Source organism: Myotis lucifugus, unplaced genomic scaffold (assembly GCF_000147115.1).
Source record: "Myotis lucifugus unplaced genomic scaffold, Myoluc2.0 scaffold_85, whole genome shotgun sequence".
NCBI classification, from domain to species: domain Eukaryota; kingdom Metazoa; phylum Chordata; class Mammalia; order Chiroptera; family Vespertilionidae; genus Myotis; species Myotis lucifugus.
Window position 1 is genome coordinate 2,394,677 of NW_005871133.1, and position 9,568 is coordinate 2,404,244.

General features: G+C 45.3%; 1 protein-coding gene and 1 pseudogene across 1 annotated transcript in view; both read left to right on the forward strand.

Moving 5' to 3' along the window:
* The window catches only part of RAD51B (RAD51 paralog B), a 599,650-nt gene that overhangs the window by 108,976 nt on the left and 481,106 nt on the right, over positions 1–9,568 (forward strand). The gene's annotated exons all lie outside the window — the stretch shown is intronic.
* LOC102441737 lies at positions 7,705–8,960 on the forward strand (annotated as a pseudogene).

Consider the following 9,568-nt stretch of genomic DNA (forward strand, 5'->3'; position numbering starts at 1 on the left):
GAGCTCTGTTCACCTGAAGTCAACAAGACATTTGTACTCTGCTTGAGTTATCACTTCCTGTGTTGCATTCCAGAAAGTGCTTTCAGACAGGCATCAGGGGCCATTTGGGAGATTACCTTTTTCATTTTCTTTTGTGTAGGGATCATAGTCCGACACTGACTTTTGTCCAATGTGTGACAATAATTTTTTTGTATATTTTGTCCAATTTTCTCACTGTTTATAAGAGGACAGCTGTGGTCTCAGTTACTCTGTTATGTCTGGAAGCCATGGCCTTATTTTTTAAGGTCTTGAGGTCACATGAAAGCTAATTATATGAGAAAAATGAACATTGTATTAATTTCTTCACATTATTTCTCCCACGACTAAAGTGTTGTATGCTCTACATACTAGACACTGTGCTAGGACTGGAGGATTCAAACTTACAGTCTTTAAAGCTTTTGCCTTCAAAGATGTTTTAACTGCAAAAGTAGACCAATATATAAACAACTCATTGTAAGTCAGTGTATGATAAAGGCTATAACAGAGGCAGCATGAAATGATGTAAAACCCATGGACTATGAAATCAGGTAGGCTCCATTTAAATCTCAACTCCATGACTTATTATTGTGCTTTGTAGCCTCTCATAGCCTTAGTTTCCCATTCTGCAGAATGGAGGAAATAGTGCTTTGTAGGATGTGGAGAAGGTTAAAATAATTTTTTTTTTAATAGAGCACTTGACATGCAGTAGAGGCTCATTAAGTGCTGGTTTCTTTCTCCTCAGAATTAGCATAGGACAGAAGAGCAGTTAAATATTACTGTAGAATTCTTCAGGGAGGAAATAATATTGAAATTTTGCATGGAAAATCGAGTAGGATTTTGACATATGTTAGACAGGTTCCAAGGACATTCTACTTTAAAGGAACTGAGTGAGCCATGGCTCTAAGGTGTAAAAGGTGGGGAAGCCTGCAAATATACTTAGAGCCTTAAGTTTGGATCTTAAAAACAAATAAAACAAAAAACCCACCACCACCACCAAGAACAAAAAGCCAATAGTAGGAAAGTAAAAATGAAGAAAAACAAAACAAAATAAAATATAACCCATAGTAAAAGTATACTTCCTTAGGCCATTCCTATTTACTGCCATGACTAATAAATTTGGGAAGGCCTGTGGAAAATTCCTGTGGGCTGATATTTTTCTAACCACTATTCAAAACTACTTTAAGTTGATATTCTAAGCTGATCATTTCATTAACATTAAACTCCAGAACATGTCCCCAGGTTTCCTAAATTGTTTTTTTCTGTTATCTATTTCCTTGGGTTACTTCCATTTTTTTCTTTCTCATCCTTTAAAAATTGATTTCCTAGGTTTTCTAAGAGATTGATAATATGAAAATACTAAAAAGACTTTTCTTAGACTCTGGTATGTCTTTCTGTGTTCATATTTGGTAACAATACTGTAAAATATATAATGTACTTTCAACATTTCTTTGGGTGGGGGTTTCTAAACGTAAGTGCCTGCGGCCAGCCTGGGCGAAGCCTCCCGGGGTCCCAGGTGCCGCGGCCGGCCCAGGTGAAGCCGGGCTGGGTCCTGGGTGCCTGTGGCCGACCAGAGGGAGGGAAGCCCGGGTGTGGGGGCTGAGGCAGAGGCGGTTAGGGGCGATCAGGCAGGCAGGCGAGCAGGGGCAATCAGGCAGGCAGGCAAGTGATTAGGGGCGATCAGGCAGTCAGGCAGGCAGGCAGGCAAGTGGTTAGGAGCCAGCGGTCCTGGATTGCAAGAGGGATCGAACCTAAACCGGCAGTCGGACATCCCCCAAGGGGTCCCAGATTGAGAGAAGGTGCAGGGTGGGCTGAGGGACCCCTCCCCCCATGCACGAATTTTGTGTACCGAGCCTCTAGCATGCATATAAGTTTCCCGTTTAATCTCTCTCCACCACACCTTCCCACCCCCACCTTCCCTCTGAGATTTTTTCAACCTGTTCCATGGTTCTATGTCTTCCAATCTATTTTATTCATCAGTTTTTTTTTAAAATTTCAATTCTTTATTGTTTAAAGTATTACATAAGTCTCTTTTTCCCCCATTGACCTCTCTCCAGCTGCCCCCAACCCCCAGCACATGCCTTCACCCGCCCTCCCCCAATCCCCCCGTCTGTGTCCATTGGTCATGCTCATATGCATGCATACAAGTCCTTTGATTGATCTATTGCACCCTCACCCTTTGCCTTCCCTCATAGCTTGGACAGTCTGTTCGATGCTTCTATGACTCTGATTCTATTTTTGTTCATCAGTTTGTTTTGTTCATTAGGTTTCACATATGAGTGAGATCATGTGATACTTGTCTTTCTCTGACTGGTTTATTTCACTTAGCATAATACTCTCCAGGTCCCTCCAAGTTGTCTCAAAGGGTAAGAGATCCTTCTTTTTTACTGCTGCATAGTATTCCATGGTATAAATGTACCACAACTTTTTTATCCACTCATCTACTGTTGTAAATTGTCCTTCTATAAACATAGGGGTGCATACATTCTTTCTGATTGGTGTTTTAGATTTCTTAGGATATATTCCTAGAAGTTAAATATAGGATATATTCCTAGAAGTTATATTCCTGGGTTAAATGGCAGCTCTTTTCACTCTGCTATGTTGCTTAAAAAAAAAAAATCAAAGGAGACTCCTGGGGAAGGTAACATTTGAACTGGCTTTGAAAGAAGAATGAGAGTTTGCTTGGGGTACAGTTGGGGGAAGGGCGTTCTAAGCAGGGGGAAAACCATGAATGATGCTATGAATCATGGTTGTACAGGTATATTTGTGTAAGGGACTATGTCCTAGCTTCCAACTCTGAAGGACATAAGCAGAATTTTATAACTGGGGTGTTGTAGACACTCTGGCTGCCAACCTTGTCAGCTGATTTAAAAATATTTAATTTTGTCTGCTCTGGCCCACATACAATAGACCTAAACTGTCCAACACGGTAGCCAGTAGACACCTGTGGTTACTTAAATTTAAATTAAGATTAAAGTAAAAAATTTTGTCGATGTATTATAGGTACGCAGTAGCCACAGGTGCTCAGTGGTTACCATACTGGACAGCACAGACATGGAACATGTCCATCTTTGCAGAATGTTCTACTGGACAGCATTATTATAGTTAACAAATGACTAGATAGAGGACTCTAGCAAAACATTTACATACAAGAAGAGAATAGTGAGGGGGGAAAAAGTTTCCCAAACTAATAATGCTTTAGAAAACAGAGTGGGGAGCAGTTATTGGAAATTCTAATCTAATCAAACTTTAAAAGGCCAGTTAGGCTTTTGTTTTTCTTTATAGATGAAAACTTCAGTTTATTTGACTTGGATAGGGATACAAAGCCAAAAGCTTCATAGTCTTGGCAAATCACTTTATGGATATAGATTAAAAATCATCTAATATGCCGCCTCCCTCCTCCCTTTAGCCTGGCTTGCCAAAACAAATGGCATCAGCAACTCGGGATAGCCGATCCTTGATCTAGGCTCTGAACCATTTAGGCTGATCATTCATTAAGTAAAAAACTGATTTTATTTAATATGGATCTATAATCATCTTCATAGTTATAGAAGTTTATATCCTGGCTCTTCTCACTTTATAAAAACTTCACATAAATCCTCAAATATCCCCATGGAGGTTGGCTTTATTTCCTCAGACACAGAAATAAGAGTGCAGACTAACTTGTCCAATATCGTATAACCAGGAGGTGGCAGAGCCAATATGCAGTCTCTGATTTTCTGATTCGGAAGTCAGGTGCTCCTCAAATTCTCTTTAAGGATATATCTCTTTAACTAGGATAAAAAGTAATGTAAAACTCTTATGACCAAAAATGAGAAGAGCTTAGATGAAAGGTTGAATGAGTCCTTAGAGAGGTGACTGTTTTGGGAGCAACAGGTTGACCCTCAAAGTCATTGGAAGTCACCAAAGTCCTCTCCTTAGAGAAGAAAGAGAAGCTTGATGAAAGTAGTCTGTCGACATTTTGGTAATTTATTTGCTCTCCTGAGGAGCAACTGGATGAGAGATTATGTTTGATGTTGGGAGTCATGAAGTATTACAAACAAAAGATGGTCTATGCTTGGACTTTGTTAATAGAAAGAGATTTAAGGAGGGTAGATTAAGGTACATTTTGAAGAAAGAATATACATTATTTGGCAAAAATACCATTATTCCAATTGCCACTCAGATTTAAAATGAAAATGTTGGTCTTCCCAGTTCTACTCAGGATTGTGTCATCCTCTGGACTATAATACCCTGTTGTTTACACATTATTATATTTATTATGGGCAAATTTCATTTTTAAATGGATATTATGTCTCTCCTAATAGATTTTGAGCACCTTGAGAGTTGATCTATATTTACATTTTTATAATATAAAGTAGGTTCTCCATAAATGTTTGCTGAACTGAAATTAATCATCTTTAATCATTCTTTCTATCTTATTCTCATACTTAATAAGTTACCAGTTTGCTACTATTTTCAGGCTCCCTCAATCTGTTTACTTGTTTCTATACTCATTTTCTGCTTACCTCCCACCATTCTATTCAGCCACCAGGCACCTAATTTGTGGATAATTGAGTAGTTTCTCTTTTTATTTTAAACAATTTTTCAAAATAATGTTTTTAAAATTTATTTTTTAGAGAGAGGGGAAGGGAGAGGGAGAGCAAGACAGAGAGAGAGAGAGAGAGAGAGAGAGCGAGAGAAACATCGATGTGAGAGAGAACCATCCATCGGTTGCCTCTTGTACACATCCCGACCAGGGATTGAACTCGCAAACTGGGTATGTGCCCCTGACCCAGAATCAAACCAGTGAGTTTTTGGTTCATGGGACAATACTCAACCAACTGAATCACTCCTGTCAGGGTGATAATTGAATAGGTTCTTAATTTTGTTTTATTATTTTCTCCAGTTCTTCAAACCTCTCCAACCTGCACAAATCATCTAGAATCTTCTTCAAATAATTGTTATTATCATTTTCCTCTTTAAATACTTTTATTTATTGATTTTAGAGAGAGAGAGGAAAGAAGAGAGAGAGAGAAAAACATTGATTTGTTGTTCCACTTATTTATGCATATTTATTGGTTGATTCTTGTATGTGCCCTGACCAAGCATCAAACCCACAACCTTGGTGTGTCGGGACAGTCAGTGCTCTAACCAACTGAGCTACCTGGCCAGGGCTATCATTTTTCTTTTTTTCATTGGCTTGCCATGATCAACTGAATTAAGTGCAAATCCTTAAATTGGTGTTCAAAGTCTTTGTATCCTTAGTTCATACCTACCTTTCCACAGCACCAAAGAAGAGTTGTTGTGTGTTTTTTTTAAAAGCTTTATTGTTGAGATTATTACAGAAGTCTCTCTTTTTTCCCCCTTTATCCCTCTCCTCCCTGATCCTGCCCCACCCCAGGCCTTCGCCACCCTATTGTCTGTGTCCATAGGTAATGCATAGATGCATATAAGATTCGTTTAATCTCTTCCTGCCCCCTCCCTTCCCTCTGAAAATTGTCAGTCTGTTTTATTTCTATGCCTCTGATTCTATTTTATTCACCTGTTCATTCTATTCATTAGATTTTTTATTCATTTATTTTGACTTTACATTCTTTCATTTCTTTCATTTGTGACATGTTTCTTTGTCTCCTCATTTTGGCTGCTCCCCTATGTTTGTTTCTATGTATTGGGAAGAGCTGCTATGTCTCCTTGAGTTGGTAGAGTGGCCTTGTGTAGTAGGTGTACTATAGGGCCCAGTGGCTCTGCCTCCCCAGTCACCTGAGCTGGGCACTGTAGATGCACCCCTTTGTGGGCTGTGAGCACAGTCTTGTCTTATATAATAAAAGAGAAACATGCAAATTAACTGTCCCTAAGCTATGCTCAAGCCATGCCCACCAGCCAATCAGGAGTGAGTATGCAAATTAACCCAACTAAGATGGTGGCAGCCACGGAGCTGGAGTGAGTAGGAGGCTTGGGTTGCCCCCGGCGATGGAGGAAGCCAAGCTTCCCACCTGCCCTGGACGGTCCTGGGCTCCGCTCAAGGCTACAAAGTTTCAATTATAGAAGATAAATAAATCCCAGAAAAAAAGAAAAGAAAAAAAGGAGAGGCTGGGAGCTTGGGTCCCTGGAGGGCGTGGACAGCCTGAAAACGGCACTCAGCCCCTCACCCAGGCTGGCCACACCCCCATGGGTTGAGGGTGCCCACTGGGGGGCTTGACCAGCCTGCAAACAGCCCTCAGCCCCTCACCCAGGCTGGCCAGTCATCCCAGTGAGGACCCCCACCCTGAAGGGGGTGTGGCCAGCCTGAAAATGGCCCTCAGCCCCTCACCCAGGCTGCCCACACCCCCATGGGGTGAGGGTGCCCACTAGGGGGCTTGACCAGCCTGCAAACAGCCCTCAGCCCCTCACTCAGGCTTGCCAGGCACCCCAGCGGGGACTTACACCCTGAAGGGGGTGTGGCCAGCCTGAAAACAGCCTTCAGCCCCTCACCCACGCTGGCCAGGCACCCCAGCGGGACCTCCACCCTGATCTGGGACACCCTTCAGGGCAAACCAGCCGGCCCCCACCCGTGCATCAGGCCTCTATCCTATATAATAAAAGGGTAATATGCAAGTTGACCCTAACAGCAGAATGACTGGGAATGACTGGTCACTATGCCATACACTGACCACCAGGGGGCAGATGCTCAATGCAGGAGCTTCCCCCTGGCGGTCAGTGCGCTCCCACAGGCGGAGCTCTGCTCAGCCACAAGCCAGTCTGACGGCTGCCAGCACAGCTGTAGTGGCGGGAGCCTCTCCTGCCTCCTCAGCAGCACTAAGGATGTCTGACTGCAGCTTAGGCCTGCTCCCCTCTGGCAAGTGGACATCCCCCAAGGGCTCCCGGGCTGCTAGAGGGATGTCTGACTGCAAGCTTAGGCCCGATCCCCCTGGAAGCAGACCTAAGCCAGCAGGTGGACATCCCCCAAGGGGTCCCAGACTACGAGAGGGCACAGGCCAGGCTGAGGGACCCCCCTTCCCCCCGAGTGCACAAATTTTTGTGCACCGGGCCTCTAGTTTAAAATAATGTTTTTATTAGTTGAGACTTGACTGCTGTTGGTGTCACTGGGAGGAATTGACCTCCAGGTCAATTGGCTGTGAGGACCAGCTGCGACTACACTGGGAGAGATGCTGTGCAGGAGACACCCCTATGGAGCAGGACTTGCTTCATTGGGGCTTTGGTGCTCACTGAGTCTACCCCTTGAGTGTGTCGCTTATGGATGTGTAGAGCTGTAATCTGGATGGTGTGACAATGACCACTGGGTACACTGGCTCTTGGGTCTCCAGGGAGGAATACAGTCAGCCACTGCCTGGGGCCACCCATTAGGAGCTACAGAGAGATCTGAAGATTCTTCCTCTTTGTATTCTCTTTGTATTGGGTTTGGAAGTGCCCAGATGAGGTCCAGCTATGAAGCAAGGCAGGCTGGTGCTGGGTCTTGGGCCTTTTATTGATAGATTTGGGGCTCCCTGACGCAGTTTCAGCTTGTTTGAGAGCATTTAGCCTGATCAAGGACAGGCCATTCATATGCATATGCAAAAGCTGCTGCAGGCGCCAAGCGGAAGCTGCTGTGAGAGGCTGGGAGTGGTGGGCGAGAGCCAGGCAAAGGGGGTGGGGGACTCACACCGTGGTGGGGGCGGAGCCTGAGCCATGGAGCCGGTGGGCTAGGGAGCCGTACCCCGGGCCACAGCGATGTTGAGCTATGCCTCCCCCCACCCTTCCAACCTGGCAGCATTTTCTGAGTGCTGGGCTTGTCTCCCCCAGCTAAACTGTGAGTGCCCCATGGCAGGGACCCACTTCTTTGGCATTCACCGACATTTATGTGCTATGTGCCCAGCTTCCGTGGGAGACACAGATTTTATCTACGGAAAGGGGAAGTGCACTAAGCAAGGTCCACCAGGAGCCCAGGAGATACATTTTGGAGATGAGAAACTTGCGGATCTGGAAGAGGCAAATCCATTCTTCTTTAAAGAGTTTCTGAAAACCAAGAACCTCAGCCTGTTGAAGAGGACACGGACAACAGCAGGCTTCATTCGAAGGAAGCCACGAGGCACTGCCTGGGCCTCGACTGCAGCTCCCTGCCCTCCCAGCCCGCAGGCTTCAGCCTGGAGTTCCAGCAGCCGTTTTTCAAAGACCCACTTGGGCCTAGTGACCTCCTGGACCAGGACGAGGATGAGGACGGGTGGAATGGCGCCTACCTGCCATCCACAGTGGAGCAGACCCACTTGAGGGTCTGGACCAGCACTTCTCCCTGCAGCACATATATCTCCTTCTTCTCCAGCCCATCGGAGCTGGCAGGGCCCAAGCCTCTGTCCCTGTGGGCACTGAGTGACTCCGACTCCAGAGTCTCTCCTGTGGCAAGTCCCAGTGCAGACTTTGTCGCCCACGGAGAGTGTCTGGGGGACAGGCACCTTCGGACGCTGCAGATCAGTTAGGAAGCACTGAAAGACGAGAACTCGAAGCTTAGGAGGAAGCTGACAGAGGTACAGAGCTTCTTTGAGATGCAAACCGAGATGGTGAGGACACTGGAGCAGAAATTAGAAGCAAAGATGATCAAGGATGAGAGTGACTACCACGATCTGGAATCCGTGGTCCAGCAGGTGGAGCAGAACCTGGAGCTGATGACCAAACATGCAGTAAAGGCAGAAATTCACGTCATGAATCTGAAACAAGTCATAAACTTGCTCCAGGCGCAGGTCTCCAACTTCAAGAGCGAGAATGAGGCCCTGCGCTCGGGTCAGGGCGCCAGCCTGACGGTGGTGAAGCAGAACACGCACGTGGCCCTGCAGAACCTGTGCATGGTCATGAGCAACGCGCACACCTCCATTAAGCAGCTGGTTTCTGGAGCTGAAACACTGAACCTTGTTGCTGAAATCCTTACATCCATAGACAGAATCTCTGAAATCAATGAGGTCGGGGAGGAGGAGTCTTGAGAAACTTCTAGCTCGCAGCTCTGTTTACATCCTGCAGTCACCGCTCACTGGATTTGAAATGCCATTGTGTCTTTAAATATGCAGTCTTCCCAGTAAAGCTGTTTATCACGAGATGCTAATTTCATGACCGAGAACAGTATTATTAGCTCACCTCAGCCAGGAGCAGCGGAACTAGTGAGCGTCACCGAGGTTTCTGTCTTGGTGAATCCTTCCTCCTTGGTGAATCCCTGCATTAAGACCACGATCCACTGGAAGAGGTGTTTATAAAAGCCACCGATGGTTTTAAGTACTGAACATGGAAACAGCAGTTCTGTGATATGAGTCTTCCATTCTTATTCCAGAACATTCATTCTAAGATAAGTTTGATCGATTGTCCTTGATTTCACAAGTAAAGGAAAACAGTAAATGAGCTGAAATTCAAATGATTGCATTGGAAAGGGCCTCGTGCCTTTTTGCCTTTGCTCAGTGCCCCTCTGGCTCAGTCTACCCCTTGCAGCCTTCACAGGGGCGGCCCCTGCGACTGGTGGCCTGAGTGTGGGCACCCCATGTGGTTGGATGCTGCTATCCTCCTGCAGGGACCAAGGTTGGCTTCTACACTGGTGAGCGTCGAACGTCGAAACGCA